Genomic DNA, 22,309 nt, shown 5'->3' with positions numbered 1-22,309 from the left:
TCCATACAATTTACTTAAAGTGCACAAGCAGATGATTTTTAGTATTTTCACACTGTGCAAATATCACCACAATTTTAGAACATTTTTAATTACCCCCCAACACAACAACAACAAAACAAACCCCATGCCCATCAGTAGTCACTCCGTTGTTCCCTCACATTACCCACTCTAGACCTAGAGAACAATGAACCTACTTTCTGTCTCCATATTTGCCCTTTCTGAACTCTTCATACAAATAAGAGTACACAGTCTTTTGTGAGGAGCTTCTTTAATTCACCATTATGTTTTCAAGGCTCATTCATATTGTTATTAGTTTTATATTATTACTATATCCCTCCTGCCCTCAAGTACTGGGGATCAAACCCAGTAGAGCAAGAGCTCTATCATTAAGATCTATTTCCTACAGGGACACTGCTACATCGATGTTCATAGCAGCACAATTCACAATAGCTAGACTGTGGAACCAACCTAGATGCCCTTCAATGGATGAATGGATAAAAAAAATGTGGCATTTATACACAATGGAGTATTACTCTGCATTAAAAAATGACAAAATCATAGAATTTACAGGGAAATGGATGGCATTAGAGCAGATTATACTAAGTGAAGCTAGCCAATCCCTAAAAAACAAATGCCAAATGTCTTCTTTGATATAAGGAGAGTAACTAAGAACAGAGTAGGGTTGAAGAGCATGAGAAGAAGATTAACATTAAACAGGGATGAGAGGTGGGAGGGAAAGGGAGAGAGAAGGGAAAGTGCATGGAAATGGAAGGAGACCCTCAGAGTTATACAAAATTACATACAAGAGGAAGTGAGGGGAAGGGGAAAAATAATATAAGGGGGACAAACGAATGTCAGTAGAGGGGGCAGAGAGAGAAGAGAAGAGGGGAGGGGAGGGGAGGGGAGGGGAGGGGAGGGGGGATAGTAGAGGATAAGAAAGGCAGCAGAATACAACAGACACTAGTATGGCAATATGTAAATCAATGGATGTGTAACTGATGTGATTCTGCAATCTGTATATGGGGTAAAAATGGGAGCTCATAACCCACTTGAATCAAATTGTGAAATATTATACACCAAGAACTATGTAATGTTTTGAACAGCCAACAATAAAAAATTAAAAAAAAAATTATTATTTAAAAAAAAAAAAAAGATCTATTTCCTTTTTTTAAGTCTAAGTAGTACTTCATTGTATGCCTATCACATTTTATCTGTTCATCAACTGGTAGACAAATGGGCTGTTTTCACTTTTTGCTATTATGAATAATATTGCTCTGAACATTCATAGATAAGGTTTTTTTATTGGGGGGGGGGCACCGAGGATTGAACTCAGGGGCACTCCACCACTGAGCCACATTTTGTGTGTGTGTGTGTGTATAATTTTTTTTTAGATGCTGATAACCTTTATTTCATTCATTTATTTATATTCGATGCTGAGAATCAAACCCAGTGCTTCACACATGCCAGGCAAGTGCTCAACCACTGAGCCACAATCCCAATCCCCTATTTTCTATTTTATTTAGAGACAGGGTCTCATTGAGTTGCTTAGCACCTCACTTTTGCCGAGGCTGGCTTTGAACTCACAATCCTTCTGCCTCAGCCTCCCAAGTTGCTGGGATTACAGGCGTGCACCACGGAGCCCAGGCATGGATAAGGTTTTTGTGGACATAATATTTTCAATTCTCTTGAGTATATACCTAGGAGAAAAATTGCTGAGTAGTATGGTAACTATTATAACCCATTATGTCCCATTATCTTATATAAGACACATTAAAAACCTGTAAACTTGCAAGGCGCGGTGGCGCATGTCTTAGGTAACTCAATCAAGATATAACTGAGAATAGAATAGGGAATTGCAGAGGGTGAGCAAAGACTGTTGCTCAACTGACTAGACACCTAGATGCAAAAAGTACTTTTAGAAAAGCACACAGCAAGATATACAAATGAAGGGTCTGGGGTTGTGGCTCAGTGGTAGAGTGTGCCTAGCATGCATGAGGCACTGGGTTCAATCCTCAGCACCACATAAACATAAAATAAGGATACTGTATTTACCTAAAACTAAAAAATAAATGTTTAAAAAAAGGAGAGAGAGAAATGGAATGAGTCCAGTGCGGTGGAGCACACCTGTAATCCCAACCTGTAATCCCAGTGAGTGACTCAGGAGGCTGAGGCAGGAGGATCGAAAGTTTGAAGCCAGACTTAGTAATTTAGCAAGGCTGTAAGTAACCTAGTGAGACCCTGTATCAAAATAAAAAATAAAAAGGGAAGCAGAGGATTGTGATTCAGTGGTAGAGCTTGCCTAGCATACATGAGGTACTGGGTTTGATTCTCAGCACTACATATAAATAACTAAATAAAACAAAAGTCCATCAGTAACTGATAAATTTTAAAAAGACATACAAATGTAAATTAATTCATTACAGTGTTTGATTTTGCCATAAATTATACTCACGAGCACAGAATGTATATATTAAAATAATAAAATAACTGGAATGGGGGCTGTGGCTGTGGCTCAATAGCAGAGCATTTGCCTTGCATGTGTGAGGCGCTGGGTTCGATCCTTAGCACCACATAAAAATAAATAAAGGCATTCTGTTCATCTACAACTACCAAAAAAAAAGACCCCGGAATGAAGTTTGGGTTGCCATTATTACCCTGGCTTCTTGAACTAGTAATTATGCAAGCAGCTGAAAGTAGTTCAAATCATTTCCCCTCATGCTCCAATGGTACAAGGAGGAAGCCGCTGTACTTCAGATTAAGAGAAACCAGAATCCAGATATTTAATGTCTGAGGTAAGTAATCTTTCCCAACTGATGGCTTGAGAACCTTGACCAATTTTCCCATGCCTACTTTTGTCATAACTGAGGTATCTCGGCTTCATGCACTCAGTCATAAATGCCTCAAAATCCAATGTAACATGGATGAATGTACAGTTTTACTTAAATAAAGTACGCAGAGTTAAAAAGTAGAATACAAGTATCAGTTATTGGGTGGTAGTAGGGAAATAAGGAATTATTGTTTAATGAAAACAGTCCCTGGGATGAAGAAAAAGTTCTGGAAATGGACAGTGGTGATAACCACACCACACTGTAAATGTACTTAAAGCCCTGAATTGTATACTTAAAATGGCAAATTTGATGTTGCATAATATTTTAATACAAAAAAATTGGGGGAAAAGCTTAAACAGTGACCAATTACAAATGGGCATAAACAATCTTTTCAGAGTGATAAAAATACACTAAAACTAGATTGTGGTGATAATTATACAACTGTGTAAATACACTTTTAGAAAAAGTATTAATTCTATACTTATATTCTACCCCAATCAAGCTTAAAAATTCCTTAAAACTTCACAAAAATTCCTCCCCAAGGGCTGGGGATATAACTTAGTTGATAGAGTGTGTGCCGCACATGCACAAGGCCCTGGGTTCAATCTCTAGCACTACCAAAAAGAAAAAAAAAATCCTCCAAAAAATAAAACAAATATTACGTAAAATGAATACTGATGTTCCCTTTAAATGCCTGATATGTAAGGAGAGTGGAACTGCCAAGAAAGAATGAATATATAGTTAGAGGGCCAAGGATAGAGTCTAAATTTAAGGATTAGTTGGTCAAAGAAAACTAAGACACTAGGGGGGAAATTAGGAGAGCATGACATTTCAAGAAACTAAAGGAAATTTTCAAGAGAATAATTAAAATGTCAAGCAAATGTACCAAGAAAATGTCTAGCTTTAAATTTACTGTTGACTGCTGTAAGAAATAACAATGGTCAAATGATAATACAGTTCTAGATACACATGTGTCAAATTTTAAACTCACTTCCACACTAAAATCCAGATCTGCAGCAAAGACTAAGAAGAGAGGGTGAAAAAAAAATGAATTAACATTTATTAGTGTTTGCATTGCCTTGCACTATACAATACACAAAAGTCCTTTATATTTGTTCCCCAATTCCATTAAACACAGACAATTAAGAGGAAAATATAAATTGTTAGGTGAGAAAACCACTAATTTTCAAGAATGATAAAATTTAAGCCTATAGTTTATTATATGCATATGTAATGACTTTAAAATTTAAACATAGTCTTAAGACTGCAAAATGTGTTGACTTTATAGTTCTCAATATTTATGACATTTTAAGTTATCTTAAATATATCACATATATTTATTAACTTATAAGACACAACAGTCCTTACAAAATGGTATATAACACATAAAAAATAAAATTTAAAAAGTACAGTTTCAAAATCCTAAATAGGAATGAAAATACTTTCTTAATGTGGTGCTGAGAATTGAACCCAGTGCCTCACACATCAGGCAACCGCTCTACCACTGAGCCACAATCCCAGCCCCTTGTTTTTAGTGAAATAAAATATTATAGATACAATTGAAGCACCCTCTCTGCAAATTCATTCCCAATTCATTCTCTATCCTCCCGCCTCCTTCCCTTCTCTGACAAAGACAGTAGGATGGAATTATTGTTACCATTCTCATGAATAATTTTCTAAGGGTAATGTGTAGTTTGTACATTTTTTATTTTACTTTATTTTTTGTACTGAGGAGTACTCAACCACTGAGCCACATCCCCAGACAGGCTGTCACTGAGTTGCTTAGTACCTCACTGTTTCTTGGGCTAGCTCTGAATTTGCGATTCTCCTGCCACAGCCTCCTGAACCACTGGGATTACAGGCGTGCACCACTGTGCCCAGCAGTTTGTACATTTAAAAAAAAAAAAAATTTTTTTAGTTGTCGACAGACCTTTATTTATTGATACATGGTTCCAAGAATCGAACCCAGTGCCTCATACATGCCAGGCAAGTGTGCTACTGCTGAGCCCGAGCCCCAGCCCCAGCCCCAGCCTGAGCCCTAGCCCCAGTGTATACATTTTTAGAAATTACTTTTTAAAAGGTAACTCTTGAGGGCTGGGGATATAGCTTAGTTGGTAGAGTACCTGCCCTGCATGTACAGGACCCTGGGTTCAATTCCCAGCACCACCACCAAAACACACACACACACACACACACACACACACACACACGGTAGCTCTTGAACATATCCTTTGTCTTTTAATATTAAATTTTTTATATATAAGATTTATCCAAGTAAATGCGTAAAGCTCTAGTTCAATTGTTTTAAATACTGTGCAGAATGCCACTTTCCAAATTATTATTATATTCATGAATTCTCTAATTCAACACTGATACATCAATTTATTGATGTTGAAACCAATGGTACAGTTTCCACTTCCAGCCAAACTGATGTACACGCCAGATTTACCCTCCCATTTGAAATAACAAGAACCAAAATCCTCCAATAGAATTTCCAAGACAATGGACATCAGACAATGAAGGACAGTGATCCCACAACTGCTCTCACTTACTGCCTTAGGACATGGTTTAGACAGGGAGCCTGAGGTAGAGTCTGACAAACTCCTGAGTTGAAGAGATGGGAGCTGAGAGTATGGTGGGACAATGATAGTAGCTAGATTTCAAAGGACAGAACATCATGTAACAGACAGTTACAAAAAGGAGCCCAGGGATCTGCAAAACACTACTCTCAAATACTGAAGGAATCAGAGAACTGATTAGTATATGCACATGAGGAAACTATTTGAAAGAACTATTAGAAACCACCTGAAAGGAATACTGCTTAGTATCCACACACAGTGTCAGCAACAGTGCCGTTCTTAATAACCTGACTGGAAAAACTCATTATTTACAGGGCACTGGGTAGAGTACTGAGGAAAGTCTTACCTTAGTAGTAGTACAGAATTTTTAGTACTGCTTCAGAGTGGCCTGACAAATCCTAAGACAGACTCAAAAGGACCAGAGTTTTAATCACATTGACTAAATTGCAAAACAAACTTCAAGAAGATTTATTTTAAAAAGAAAGAAAAAAAAAAAAACAACCAACATGTGATAATACATACGTATAATCTCAACAGCTCAGGAGGCTGAGGCAGGGAGGATTGCAAGTTCCATGCCAGCCTCAGCAACTTGGTGAGAGGCCCTAAGCAACCTATTAAGACTCTGTCTCAAAATAAAACATAAAAAGGGCTAGAATGTAGCTCAGTGGTAAAGCAACCCCTGGGTTCAATCCCCAGTACCCCACCTCCTGCCAGGGGAAAAAAAAAATTTTAAAAATCCAACATCCAAAAACATAAAATACAATGTCCAGAATCCAATCAGAGATTACCAGATATGCCAAGAACAGCAAAACATGATCCATGAGGTACAAAAATCAAGCAACAGAAACCTACTTACTCAGAATTAATTTTATTAAAATGAAAGGGATATTGTAACTGTATTCCAGATACTCAAAATGTCAAGTAGAGAAATGGAAAATGTACAAAAGGATTCACAGCAAACTTCCATAGATTAAAAACTAGTGTCTGAGATGAGATGAAAAATACAATGGATATAAATAAAGTGTGGTACTGGCATAAAGATAGACATATGCTCAATGGAATAGAATTTAGAGCCCAGGAATACACTCTAATGTTTATCAACTGATCCTTAAAGAGTGCCAAGATAATTTAATCAGGGAAAGGACAGCAACTGGCTGTCTATATACAGAAGAATGAAACTGGATCATCTACCTCACACCACATACAAAAATAAAGTGAAAGTGGGATAAACACCTAAATGTAAGGGCTAAAACTATAAAATTCTTAAAAGGAAAAGACTAAATCTTTGTAACCTCAAGTTAGACAATGATTTCTTAGATATATACCAATGACACAGGCAAAGAAACAAATTGGACTTCATCAAAATTTTTGTGCTTTCAAGGATACCATCAAGAAAGTGAAAAGATACCAAAAAAATGGGGGAAAAGAATTGCAAATCCTACACATCTATTGAAGAACTTGTATCCAGAATACAAAAAGAACACTTATGACTCAACAATAAAATGTCAAATAGCCCAAATTTAAAATGGGCAATGTACAAGGCATTTTTCCTAAGAAGAATACAAGATAAGCACACAAAAGATTCTCAATGTCATTAGTCATCAGGGAAATGAAAAATCAAAAGCAAGAGATCTAACTTCATACCTACTATTGATGGCTATAATAGAAAAGACTGATAATAACAAGTAATTGGGAATCATGAAAAAACTGGAAAGCCTCATATACTGCTGCTGGCAAAGTAAAATGATATAGCCATTTTGGAAAAGAGTTTGGTAGTTCATCACAAAGTTAACCATGGAGTTACCGTATCACCCAATAATTTTCTTGTAATATATATGCCCAAGAGAACTGAAAACACCATCCCACACAAATAATTTGTCCACAAGTAATATTTATAGTAGTACTATTCCCAATAGCTAAAGCATGGAAACTACCCAAATGCCCACCATTTAATAAGATAAACAAAATGTGGTATATCCATAAAATGGAATATTAAAAGCCAAAAAAAAGGTAATGAAATGTTGATACATGTTAAAACATAGATGAATCTTGAAAACATTATGCCAAATGAAAGAAGCCAGTCACAATATGTTATATATTTTACATTAACAGTACTCTTACCTTTGGTTTTGCTTTCCATGATTTCAGTTATTTGTGGTCAACTGTGGTATGAAAATACAAGTGGAAAAATTCCAGAAATAAACAATTTCTAAGTTTAAATTACATGTTATTCTGAATAATGTGATGAAATCTCATACCATCTCACTAGGTCCTGCCTGAGACTTGAATTCTTTGTCCAGTATCCACACTGTACACATTAATTGCTTGTTACTTGGTGACTACTCTCTATTATCAGAAGACTATCATTATCTTGCAGCATTTATATTTAAATAACCTTTATTTTACTTAATAATGGCCCCAAACCATAAAAGTGATGCAAAGGAGGCACCAGGGCATGAAATATGGAAAGGCAGATTAACTCTGGTACTATGTGGCAATGTGTAGAGCATATAAGAAAAACCATTGTATACAGAGGATTCAGTACTATCCTTAGTGTCAGGTATCTACTGGAGGTCTTGGAACATATCCCATGTGGATGAGGGGTAATTACTGTATATGAAAAGTAAAAATAAGTAAAAATCTATAAACAGAAAGATTAGTGATTGCCTAGGGATGGGGGAGGGCAAAAAGGGAATGGACTGCTAACGAGCAGGGAGGTTCTTTACATGAAATGTACTAATTTTAGATTGTAGTAAGGATTGCACAACTCTGTGAACACATAACTAGTGAATTTGTGGACTCTAAATGGTCAAATTATATTGTTATATGAACCTTAATGAAATTTTTTTAAAGTTATGAATTTCAGCAGATTAAAAAATACCCATATATTTGCAGAGCAGAAGGTATAGCAGTTAAAATTATCCAAAATAAAACAAAAAGAATAAAAATAAAAGAGTGTCAAGGGAATAGGGACAACTTTAAACAGTTTAATATACAGACAATTCAAGCCTCTCAAATACAAGACAGAGAAAGAGTGGACAGAAAAAAAAATAAAGAAATAAAGAACAATGGTCAAAATTTTACCAAACTTTGTGAAAACAATAAACCTATAGATCCAAGAAGCTTAATAAATCCAAAGTACAATAAACATAAAGAAAATATCACCGTGACATAATGAAATTGCTCAAAACTACTATAAAGAATCTGGTGTGGTAGCAGACACCTACAGTCCCAACTACTTAGAAGCCTGAGGCAAGAAGATTACTTGAGGCCAGGAATTAGAGGACAGCCTAGGCAACAGGCTGTCCTGATTCTGGAAACAACAATAAAGTACCATAACTCTTAAAAGCACTCAGAGGTGGGAAATACAAAAGGCATGTTATATAAAGACAGAACATTAGATTTCTCATTTGAAACAACACAAAGGGAGAAGAGTAACATCTTTAAAATATTGAAAGAAAACAAAAACTAACAACTTGGAATACCGTACCTGCCAAAAAACACTTTTCAAATATAAAAGGTAAAATAATTTTAAATTTCCCTTTTATATGCTGGGCATAGTGGTGCACAATCTTCTCCTTTACAATTTGCACTTATTTCTATCTTAAGAAGTTTCCATAATATATTTTTTGGCCTTAAATCTCATTTTATCTTCATATTACTATGGGGACATCAACTTTCTGGTTAGTATTCAAATGGAACACTCTTTTTCACTCATTCTTTGCTGTGTGTGTGTGTGTGTGTGTGTGTCGGTGGGTGCTGGGGAATAAAACCCAGGGCCTATATGTGTTGCTCTACCATGTTCTCATTCTCAATCTCAACTTTAGTGCCTTTATGTTTTCAACAGTGTTTACCTGAATATTTTATTCAATCCTTCTGATGGTTTTTTAAAACTGTTCAGTGCATTTATTTTATCATGATTAATAATGTTTAATTTTTAATTTTATCATAAATATTTAGTTTCTACTTTCTTCTGTTCATTCTATTTACCTTGCTTGTTTTGTGTTTTTTCTTCTTTTATGCTTTCTATTGGACTAATTAAAGTTTTTGTTATTTTTTTCACTATTTCCTGTCTTGTTTTTAGCTCCTGTCAAATTAGCCATTATCAATAATGTATTATATCTAAATTTGCTTTGACTGTATGTATATATCTACAATTTAAAAATTTTGCCCACTATTTTTATTCTTTTTCCTGACATATGTCCTTTATTAGATTTTTTTTTTTTTTTTGTGGTAGTGCTGGGGACAGAACCCAGCATGTAAGGTAAGCACTCTACCAACTGAGCTATATCACCAGCCCTTATTAGTTCTCTTAACAGAACTAAGGTGTAAACATGACCAGGTCTTTGAACACATTTTCATTTCATTACCACTCCAAAATAAGCAGAGTTCTAATTGCCTTATTCTCTTAGAGCAAATAATTTCCTGCCGTGTGTGTGTGTGTGTGTGTGTGTGTGTGTGTTTGCTGGGAATTGAACCCAGGGCTTTGTGCATGCAAAGCAAGCACTCTTACCAATTGAGCTATATCCCCAGCCCTTCCTGCCTTCTTACTGGTGTTGAGAAGTTTTGAGTCTGGTTTTCACCTTTTTGGTTGCTTTCACGAGCTCTTTGGTTTCAGTTCTCTACAAAACTATATCCAGTATCATTTATCCTTTCAGGATTCAATGTTTTTTTCCTAAAAATTAAAGATTCATATATTTATACTGGGGATCCTAATAAGATATATTTCATGTTTGCATAAATATGTCAAAATATACTCTACTGTCATGTATAACTAAAAAGATAAATAAAAAAAGATTCACACAGGCTGGGGTGTGGCTCAATGGTAGAGTGCTTGACTAGCATGTATGAGGTACTGGGTTCGATTCTCAGCACTGCATATAAATAAATGAATAAAATAAAGGTCCATCAACATCTAAAAAAAATTTAAAAAAAATATTCAGGGGCTGGGGATATAGCTCAGTTGGTAGAGTCCTTGCCTTGCATGCACAGGCCCTGGGTTCAATCCCCAGCCACACACACACACACACACACACACACATTCACATATTTAGCATTTCTAGAAAATTCTCTGCCATTATCTCTTTGAGTATTGCTACTCACCATTTTCTCTCTTCTATACAGCCCCTATGAGATGTATCTTGGACCATTTATTCTAGTTTCTGTCTCAATCTTTTTGTGTGTGTGTGGGGGGGTAACCAGGAATTGAACTCAGGGGCCTTCAACCTCTAAGCCACATCCCCAGCCCTACTTTGCATTTTATTTAGAGACAGGGTTTCACTGAGTTGCTTAGCACCTCGCTTTTGCTGAGGCTGGCTTTGAACATGCAATCCTCCTGTCTCAGCCTCCCCAGCTGTTGGGATTACAGATACGCACCACCACGCCCAGCTCAATCTTTTAAAATTCTTCATATTTTCTATTTTTTGTTATTTTTATGTTGCAGTCAATGTAATATCTGTCCATTGTTCCCTTCTCTTCATCTGTGTTGAATATACTGTTTAAGGCTATAGTGAGATTTAAATTTCACTCATCTACAAAGAACAAATCAACTTTGGATGCACATTAGAATCAGAAGGAACTCTTAATATTGATACCATGGACTCAACAAAGATTCTGATTCAAGTGATCTGCCATGACACTCATGCATCTGTCCTTTTTTGGGGGGTGGGGGATAATGGGGGTCAAACCCAGGGATGCTCTACCACTGAGCTACACCTCCAATCGTTTTATTTTGAGACAGTTTCACTATGTTGTTGAGGCTGACCTTGAACTCATAATCCTCCTGCCTCAGCCTCCTGAGTAGCTGAGATTACAGGTATGTGCCGGTGCCCAGAGCATCCATCCTTAATAAACTCCCTCTCATGTGATATTCAGCCAGTGTTGAGAATCATCCAATTCCCATATCAACTTGGCACATTATTTCTCATCTTGAAAAAAATCTGTCTATGACCTTCTGTCCTATTTCAGTTACTGCTTCATTTGCCTGAACCCTTAAACAGCAAAAATCTTTGAAATAGTGGGATACTCAAAACTTCTACTACCTTCCTCCTACTTTCTCTTGAAACCAGTTCAGTTCAGATTTTGTTCCTATTGATATATAGAGTACTTTTTTTCCAGGTCAATTAACATCTTCTTGCCAAATTCAATCACTATTTATCAATCATCCTACCTGAACTTTCAGTGGCATTTAGCCACGTTAATATTTCTTCCTCTTCCTCCTTTTATGGTGCTAGTACCTTGCAAATGCTAGGCAACTCTCTACCTGAGTTACACCCTCAGCCCAATATTCCTTTCTTTTTGAACTACTTTTTCAGTTGGCTTTCAGGACTTCATACATCTGGGTCTCATCCTTCATTCATATTTCTACTCATATTCCTATCTTCTAACTGTAAAAGTGGAGTGTTCCCCTGGCTGTAAAAAGCATATATAGGGGGGCTGGAGTTGTGGCTCAGTGGTACAGCACTTCCTGGCATACGTGAGGTACTGGATTTGATTCTCAGCACCACATATAAGTAAACAAATAAATAAAACAAAGGTCCCTCAACAACTTATTTGTATATTTACATTATATATCTTTTTTAAAAAGCATCTATGTTTATCACCAAATTTATATCTCTCACTTGCATCTCTCCTCCAACACTATTTCTCTTTCTGTTCAACTGCCTAACTGACATCCCTATCTGAATATTGTTTAGTGCTGCTATACTAGAATACCTGGGTAATTTTTAATTTATAGAAATTACTGACTCACAGTTCTAGAGGCTGTGAAGTCCAATATCAAGGTGTTGGAATCTGGGGAGGGGTCTTCTCATTGTATGGGAACATGACAGAAGGGCAAGAGAGACAAAAGGGGACAAAGGGGGACATTAAGCTCACCCACAAATAGTCTTCATGGCCTGATCAACTTTTGCCTCTAAGTACTATTAAAATGCCAATAAGGGGCTAGGGTTATAGCTTAGTGGTAGAGTGCTTGCCTAACATGCGTGAGGCACTAGGTTTGATCCTCAGCACCACATATAAATAAATAAAATAAAGGTATTGCCAGGTGTGGTGGTGCATGCCTGCAATCCCAGAGGCTTGGAGGATCACAGGTTCAAAGCCAACCTCAGGAATGGCAAGGTGCTTATTAGCAACTCAGTGAGACCCTGTCTCTAAGTAAAATACAAAATAGGGATGGAGATGTGGATCAGTGGACAAGTACCCCTGAATTCAATCCCCAGTACTCCCAAAAAATTAAAAATAAAAAAATAAAAGATATTATGTCCATCTACAATTAATTTTTTTAAATGACAATTAAATCAGAACATGAGTTTTGGAGAGGTAAAATAATCAAACCAGAGCAGATTATCTAATAGGCATTTTATAATCATATGTCTAAAACTGAATTCCTGAAATCTCCAGATTAAAAACTTTCTCAAGTTTCTGCTATCAGTTGGTCAGAACTGGCCAGGGTTTGTAGTCCTGAAGGCACAGGATACTACAAGGTCATGGCAAAACATCTGAAGTTCACTGCCCAGACTGTGATAAAGGAAGGGAACATGGAAGGTGCACAAAGGACCCTAAACAGAATCTCACCATGAATGTGCTCTCTGAAGACATTAGGTAAAGAAGGTACTGTGAGATACCTTGCCACAGTGACAGTGGGAAAGCTATGAAACCTGCCAGTGTATCTACAACATGAAAATGGCTTGAAAGATCAACTTGTTGATGCAAAAGATTCAGGTAGATCTGTGGCAAAGCTACTCAGGCCTGGGCATGGTGTATGTGCTTGTAGTCCCAACACTTGAGAGATTGTGTCAGGAGGATCACAGCATCATTTCTGCTATAGAAGGCCCCATATCCAGTTTGTCTCCACTTCTTTTCTTTCTTCAAACACGTTTTGTTTCCTTTCTCTACAATAAGCTCAACTCAACCAAAATGCAAGAAGACCTGCATATATAGAAGCAACCCCATTGGTCAGCAGTAGACCCTCTCTCTATTAAGTGAAAGAGAAACTGAGTCCAAAAGTAGAAGTAGAATGGTAGAAGTCAGGAGACAGGGGAGGGGGCAACTAGGAAGACTTGTTTAATGGGTACAGATTGTCAGTTTGCAAATCTGAAAACATTCCAAAGACAGATGGTGGTGGTAATGGTTGCAGAAAAATGTGAATGTGCTAAATGCCACTGAACTATACACTTACATAGTTGAAATGATAAATTTTGAGTATTTATAATAAAAAATTAAGTCTAGGAAAGGCAAGGGAAATTTCCAAAATGTGGAATATATCTAAATTTTTACCCAGTTTTATGAACACTAAAGCAAAATCATATTAGGAAAGCATCTATTACATTTTACTGAATTAACTGCCCCCTCCATGTAACTGTCAAGAGAAGAAGCATGTATGTATTTGAAATACTGCTTTTAAAAGGAAAAACAATAACTTTCTCTTCCCCTAGTGTTTTCCACCTCAAGAAACACCACCACCATTCAATCAATTGCTCAAAACAAACACTTTGAAGTCCTTTTTGGTTCTTCTTTCTCACATCTTACATATATTCCATCTGTAAATTCTATCAGAACTACCCCCTAAATATATTTTAAATTTGCATAGCCAGGCTTGGTGGTACACACCTATAATCCCAGTCTCTAGGGAGGCTGAGGCAAAAGGATCACAAATTCAAGGCCAGCCTAGGCAACTTAATGCAATCCTATCTCAAAATAAAAATGGCTGGGAATATAGCTCAGTGTTAGACCACTCTTTGGTTCAATTCCCAGTGCCACAAAAACAAATCTTATCCCTTTATTCTCATGTTATCATCTTAACCCAAAATATCATCTCTAGCCTAAACTATTGCAATACTTTTTTTTTTTTTTTTTAAGACAGACTATCACTATGTTGCCCTGGTTGGTCTCAAACTCCTGGATTCAAGTGATCCTCCTGACACAATCTCTCAAGTGCTGGGACTACAAGCACATACACCATGCCCAACTTGCAATACTTTTGAAATCTGTTCTTCAGAGAAACTAAAGTGGTCTTTAAAAATGCTTGTATGCTCAAAATGTTTTAATGACAGTTGTGGCAGTTTAAAAACAGTCCCCCCAAATTCTCTGAAATGTCTTACATCAAGTGGTTAGGCAGGGTAGGGAGGCACATGCCTGTAATCCCAGCAGCTCGGGAGACTGAGGCAGGAGGATCACACAAGTTCAAAGCCAGCCTCAGCAACTTAGCAAGGCCCTAAACAACTCAGTGAAACCCTGTCTCTAAATAAGATATAAAAAGGGCTGGGGATGTGGCTCAGTAGTTAAGTGCCCCTGGGTTCAATCTCTGGTACCAAAAACCAAAACAAAACAAAAAAGAGGTTGGGTCTGTGTTCCCTTCCCTTAAATCTGAGTGGATCTGTGACTGCTTAAACTGGTGGATTATAGCAGAAATGATGCTGTGTGGTTTTTGAAACTGGGTCATAAAAAGCAATGCAGCTTGTTTTATTTGCCAGAACACTCAAGTTTAGAGCCCTGAACTGTTAATAAGTGCAACTATGCCAGGAGTGGTGGTGAAAGCCTACAATCCTAGTGATTTGGGAGGCTTAGGCAGGAGGACTGTAAATTTGAGACTAGCCTCAGCAACTTAGCAAGACCCTTCTCAAATTTTTAAAAAAGAACTGGGGATATAGCTCAGTGCCCTTGAGTTCACTCCCCAGTATAAATTTTTTAAAAAGGGAGGGGGGAGGGAAAAAATACAGACTGTTCTATGTTAAGAAAGACATTATCAAATACAAAAGTTTGATCTTTGATTGGACCTTGGTGTAAAAAGAGCTTCAGAACATTCACTGGAGAAAAGACAGTCTATTCAACAAATGGTGCTGGCAAAACTGGAAATCCATATGCAGCAAAATGAAACTAAACCTCTCTCTCTCACCCTGTACAAAAATCAACTCAAAGAGGGCTGGGGATGTGGCTCAAGCGGTGGCGCGCTCGGCTGGCATGCGTGCAGCCCGGGTTCAATCCTCAGCACCACATACGAACAAGGATGTTATGTCCGCCGAAAACTAAAAAAAATAGATATTAAAATTCTCTCTCTCTTTAAAAAATAAATAAATAAATAAAATCAACTCAAAGTGGACCAAAGACTTAGGCACTAGAACAGAGACCCTATGCCTAACAGAAGAAAAAATAAGCCCAAATCTTTACCACGTTGGCCTAGGATCAGACTTCCTTAACAAGACTCCTAAAGCACAAGTAGTAAAATCAAGAATCAATAAATGGGATAGATTCAAACTAAAAAGCTTCTTCTCAGAAAAAGAAACAATCTGTGAGGTGAATAAAGAGCCTACATCTTGGGAGTAAATCTTTACCCCTTACACATCAGATAGAGCACTAATCTCTAGAGTATATAAAGAACTCAAAAAGCTAAGCACCAAAAACAAACAAACAAACAAATAACCCAATCAATAAATGGGCCAAGGACCTGAACAGACATCTCAGATGATGATATACAATCAATCAACAAACATATAAAAAAAAAGTTCATTATCACTATCAATTAGAGAAATGCAAATCAAAACTACTCTGCGATTTCATCCCACTCCTGTCAGAATGCCAATCATCAAGAATACAGGCAACAATAAACGTTGGCAAGGATGTGGAGAAAAAGGTATATTCATACATTGCTGGTGGGATTGCAAATTGGCGCAACGATTATGGAAAGCAGTATGGAGATTCCTCAGAAAACTGGGAATGGAACCACCATTTGACCCAGCTGCCCCACTCCTTGGTTATACCCAAAGGACTTAAAATCAGCATATTAAAGTGACACAGCCACATCAATGTTTATAGTAACTCAATTCACAATAGCTACACTATGGAACCAACATAGGTGTCCTTCAATAGACGAATGGATAAAGAAAATGTGGTACATATAGTCAATGGAATATTACTCAGTTTTAAAGAACAGTGAAATTATGGAATTTTTCAGTAAATGGTTAGAGTTGGGGAATATCACGCTAAGCGAAATAAGCCAATCCCCACAAAACCAAAGGCCGAATGTTTTCTCTAATATGTGGATGCTAATTCATAAAGTGGCGGGGGGCAGGGGCACTAGAGAAGAACAGTATTACCTTAGATTACGTAGAGGGAGGTGATGGGAGGGGAGGGAAGGGGATGTGGGGATAGCAAAGGCAGTAGAATGAAACAGCATTATTACTGTATGTATATATGTGACTACATGACCAATGAGATTCTGCAACATGTACACTGAGAAAATGAGAAATTATATTCCATCTATGTATGATATATCAAAGTGCATAAATGCACTCTGTCATGTATAACTAATTAAAACAAATTTAAAAATGTTTAAAATAATAATAAAAAGAGCTTTAGGGGCCAAGGTTGTGGCTCAGTGGTAGAGCGCTTGCCTAGTATGCGTGAGGCACTAGGTTCAATCCCTGGCACCACACAAAAAAATAAAATAAAGATATTGTGTCTATCTACAGCCAATATTAAAAAAAAAAAAAAAAAGAACTTCAACTACAACTCAGATGATTAAGAATTTCCTAATAGAAAACTCTGCTGTTTTAATTTTTTTATATATAATTGTGATAATTAGCACATTGTAAGACTAGAGACCTTTGCTTTTAAAGTTTATTTTTGCTATTTCTTTTTCACTGTTTATCACACCACCATTGGTTTCATAATGTAAATACTATACATTTAACAAATTAAATGTCAATTTTTTATTACTATAGTTCATGTTAATAGTGGGACTTTCAGGTGTTTAGGAATTTCTATGATTAACAGTCATTGCAAAGTACTAGATGGTGTATAACTCTACAGTTGAATTTCAAGGGATTCCCTTTTGTCTGAAATAATAAATAAACTATAATCTTGAAAGTGCCTGGAAAAAAAAAAAAAAGAGGTTCAAAACCTGGCATGCTGGTGTGTATTTGTAGTCCTAGGAGGAGAGGTTAAGGTTGGAGGATCACTTGAGTCCAGGAATTTAAGACCAGCCTGGGCAACACAGTAAGACCCTGTCTCAAATAAGTAAACAAAATAAAAAGAGCTACAAAGATATTAGGAAGAATAACTAAGTAAATTTTCAAATGGACTGGGAACATTAGGGAATTATTGTTAATTTTGTTAGTTATGATGATGGTACCGAGGCTGACTACACTGTCCATATGTTTCTTTGAGAAGCAAATGCATTGTTCTCCATGATTGCTGTAATAAATTATAATTTAGTGGCTTAAGCAATATAAATTTACCTTTTAATCTGGAATATACAAGTCCAAAACAGGTCTCACTGAGCTAAATTCAAGGTATTGATAGAATTCCTAAGTTTTCTTCTGGAGTCTCTTGAGAAAAATTCATTTTCTTGCCTTTCCCAGGTGCCTGCTCTCCTTGGTTTATGGCTGCTTCCTTCATTTTCAAAGCCATTAATGCCTGGCCTATACTTCCCCATGTTACCATTTCTGTTTCTTTTGCCTCCCCACTTTTAAGGACCTTGTGATTACACTGGGCTCATCTGGAAAATCCAGAAAAATCTCCATGTTTAAAGCCAGCCGATTAGCAACCTTAATTCCATCTACCTTAATTAATCACTCTTTGCCATGAAACTGAACACATTCACAGGTTCTGGGGGTTAGGTTGTAGACATCTTTGTGGAATGAGCACTTTTTGCCTACTCTTACCATCTTTTTTTTTTATAATTTTTTTTTTTAATATTTATTTTTTAGTTTTCTGCGGACACATCTTTGTTTGTATGTGGTGCTGAGGATCGAACCCGGGCCGCACGCACGCCAGGCGAGCGCGCTACCACTTGAGCCAAATCCCCAGCCCCATTACCATCTTTTTTTAATAAAGAGAATTCTGCTGGGCATGGTAGTACACACTTGTAATCCCAGAGGCTTGGGAGGCTAAGGCAGGAGGATGCTGCACCTCAGTAACTGAACGAGGCCCTAGGTAATTTAATGAGACCCTCTCTCAAAATAAAATAAAATAACAAGGGCTGAGGATGTAGCTCAGTAGTAAAGTGCCCCTGGAGTCAATCCCCAGTTACCTCCCTCCCCCCCACAAAAAAAGAAACAGGCAGGCAGGCAGGTAGGTACACACATACACACACACACACACACACCTACAACACATACTACATTGTCCTGCCTGAACTCTTGGGATTGAGGGATCCTCCTGCCTCAGCTTCCTGAGAAGCTAGTACCACAGACTTACAGGTTTACCAAAGCAATCTTAAGTATTCAAAAGTGAAGTCTAAAACTTACTTTGAAGTGGTTTAGAAAAAAATGTTTATGTCCTATATCAAGGAAGCAAATGTTCATTGTTGACTCATGATAATAGTTATACAGCTGTTGGTTATACTTCTCTATTTTTCTATGTAAACATTTTCAATTAAAAAAACCCTTTTTAAAAACCTTTATAAATTTCCTCTCCCAGCACTGCATATCAGACACAGGGTCTTGGAAATGGTTGGAAGCTATATCCCTAAGCTTTTATTAAAAATTTTGTTCTAAGACAGGGTCTCGCTAAATTGCTGAAAGTCTTGCTAAATTGTCAAGGCTGGCCCCAACTTGCTATCATCTTCCCTTAGCCTACTGAGTAGCTGGGATTTTAGGCATGTGACACCACACCCATTTTGATTTTTTTTTTTTAAAAGCAAAATAGAGGGCTGGGGATGTGGCTCAAGTGGTAGCGCGCTCGCCTAGCATGCGTGCGGCCCGGGTTCGATCCTCAGCACCACATACAAAACAAAGATGTTGTGTCTGCCAAAGACTGAAAAATAGATATTAAAATTCTCTCTCTCTCTCTCCTCTCTCACTCTCTTTATAAAAAAAAAAAAAGCAAAATAGAATGAACTTTTTCACCTTTAGAAAAACCTTTCCTCAGCTTGACACCCAGAAATGGAAAGTAATGTGGCAAAAGAATACGAACAGTATGGGAGATTTATTTATTTACTTTTCCCCCATCAAAATATATTTTATTATGATAATTTGAGTTATTTCACTCTACTATACTAGCAGATGCCATATTTCTAGATGGCCTTTCTCTACCATACTTTTTAAAGTTTTTAATTTGCTCTTTTTAATTATACATGACAGTAGAATTTATTTTGACATATCAAAACATACATGGAGTATAACTTCCCATTTTTGTGGTTGTACATGATGTGGAGCTACACTGGTATGTGGGAGACTGAAGTGAGCATAATAAGGTAAATAGCATGTAGCTTGCTTGATACTATGGGTTTGTTGGGTCTGAATGGCATTAAGTCACTCTTTACATGCAGATGACAGGGGCCCACCTAAAGTGTCAGATCATTTTCTGTTAGCAGTCATAGACCTGTTTACTTCTTTGGGAGAAAAAGGCATTAGATATGAAATGTGAGCTCCTGTCTTTTTTTAATATTTAAAAAAGAATAAATAAATAAATAAAATCCTTTGTTTCTTCTTTGTGGCAGGGCTGGGGAATCAAGCTCAGGACCTCAAGCATGCTACTAGCCAAGCACCACTATTGAGCTATACACCCCAGCCCTGCTTTACAATTCTTCATAAATATAACTTTAAAAATCACGTTGTTTTGGCTTGCCTTTCCTACAACGTACCTTCACAAAAAAGATTTGTCTTTGAGCTGGGTATGATGGGACACACCTATAACCCAGTTACTTGTTTCAAAATAAATAAAAAGGGGTCAGTAGTAGAAAGCTGACCTAGCATGTATGAGAACCTGGGTCTGATCTCTAGTACCACAAAAAAAAAAAAAAATAAATAAAATAAAAATAAGATTATCACGGGCTCGGTGGCACACACCTATAATCTCAGTGGCTTGGGAGGCTGAGACTAGAGAATCGCGAGTTCAAAGCCACCCTCAGCAACTCAGTAAGACCCTGATTCTAAATAAAATATAAAATCGGGCTGGGGATGTGGCTTAGTGGTTGAGTGCCCCTGAGTTCAATCCTTGGTACAAAAAAAAAAAAAAAAAATTACCTTTCTACTGTAGGCACTATTTAAACTAATGGCATGTGATATAAATTTCATGTTGACAAAATATATAAAAGTCACTATATTCATCCCAGCAAACAGGGTAGTAAAAAGGAGAGTGATTTCTCTGGAATATTCTTCATATATAAGTCCGTAACACATTATAAACAAAAATGCTGAAATCATCAACCACTTTTACATATGAAAAAAAGGTACTTGTGGTTTGCTTTCTCTCAGGGGAACACATTAACCAGGCAGAGGTCTGCAACCTGTTTACTGGCATGCAGTACTTTAAATATCTGACAATCCAATTAAGATGGAAGGATGGAGGCAAAGAGAACCTCCACCTTATTATTAAAGGGGTCAAGTGAAGACTATCCTGAAATCACTGTTTTGAAATACCTACGATACACATATTTAGAAATACAAATAATTTGAGGATGAATTTAATAACAATATAAGTAACTGGAGAAATATGAAGATGTAGTTCCTATTAAATAGAGAAGTGTCCTAATACACAAATGTAGATGACTTCAAGAATAGAATCTAGGTCTCAAACAAGATCTGATCTCCTTCTCATTCCTAAAAGGTTCTTCTTGCTTCTGCTTGGTGAATTAAAGGAAGGAAAACATACTTCCTTATACCTCCCCTTTTTAAAATTTTTTATAGTAGATGGACACAACACCTTTATTTTATTTTTATGCGGTGCTGAGGATTGAACCTAGGGCCTCACATATGCTACGTGAGCGCTCTACCAACTGGGCCCCGACCCCAGCCCCTCACATCCCTTATCTACCTTATTTCTCTTCTTATATTTCATTATTTAGAATAATGAGACCATAATTCCCTAGACAAGTTAGAAACACTGAAGTCACATAAAATGACTCCTTTCTTCCTTAGTTACTCATTCAACAATAAAAATTTCATAGATTTATTTATGGTACTGGGGATTGGACCCAAAGGCACTTTACCACTAAGCTACAGCACCAGCCCTTTTTATTTTGAGACAAGGTCTCATTAACTTGCTGAGGCTGGTCTCAAACTTGGGATCCTCCTGCCTCAGTCTCCCAAGTCCCTGGAATTATAGGCATGTGCCACCACACCCTTTTTAAATTAGAGATTTATAATTACACATACACATTATTTTCTCACATTTTAAGCTGATATCAGAATATGTCATATAATCAATGGCTTCTAAACTGGCCGCATTTTTTTCCTCTATTGGTTCACAAAACACTGATGCAACTTAAAATCAATGGCATCTCAGGTTCAATGAAATAAATACATTTGAGACGCATACTATTTATTTTTAGCACTATTTGAGGAACTGAGGATACTGAACTAACTCTCCACCTTCATGGACTTATGGGGGGGGGATAAAACAACTTTGATTTGTGTAAAAGTAGTTTTAAGTATCATGGGGGGGGTCAACATGCAAAGGGGACAGAAGTAATGTTATGGTAGGGACATAACCTATTTAAAAAGTATGGTGAACAAAGTCCTGTCAGAAAAGATACCATTAGAGCCAAATACTCAATTAAGGGAAGAAGTGAGCTATACATGTATCTGAGGGAAAACAAGTAGAGGGAACAGCAAGGATGTTACTTGAGATATGTTGATGTTTATTATGTTTAATAAACAGTAAAAAGATAAAGATGAAATGTTTTATCCAAGAGGGAGAGTGGCAGGAAATGAGGCAGGACAAAGAATTCAGGGGCCAAATTGTGTGGTTTTGTATCACAAGTACCATTTAGAATATATGTTGAAAGAAGGAGAATAGAAATGTTGATGTACTGAGCAACATCTCCAGTCTTTTTCTTATTTTGAGACAGGGTCTCACTAAGTTACCCAGATTGGCCCTGAATTTGCTATCTTCCCATTTCAGCATCTTCAGTCACTGGGATTACAGGTGTGTGGCACTGTGCCTAGCATTTTCATTTCC

At 37.0% G+C, this 22,309-nt stretch overlaps 1 protein-coding gene and 1 pseudogene across 2 annotated transcripts in view; one reads left to right on the top strand and one right to left on the bottom strand.

Moving 5' to 3' along the window:
- The window catches only part of Gatad2b (GATA zinc finger domain containing 2B), a 94,005-nt gene that overhangs the window by 21,914 nt on the left and 49,782 nt on the right, over positions 1-22,309 (bottom strand). The gene's annotated exons all lie outside the window — the stretch shown is intronic.
- The window catches only part of LOC131423287 (small ribosomal subunit protein bS21m-like), a 58,612-nt pseudogene continuing 49,197 nt past the window's right edge, over positions 12,895-22,309 (top strand).

This window comes from Marmota monax, unplaced genomic scaffold (genome assembly GCF_021218885.2).
Source record: "Marmota monax isolate L192 unplaced genomic scaffold, Marmota_monax_Labrador192_F-V1.1 WCK01_AAM20220418_F8-fsc00108, whole genome shotgun sequence".
Taxonomy (NCBI): Eukaryota; Metazoa; Chordata; class Mammalia; order Rodentia; family Sciuridae; genus Marmota; species Marmota monax.
The sequence above is the reverse complement of the archived record's forward strand: the minus strand, read 5'-3'. Positions and strand labels throughout refer to the sequence as shown.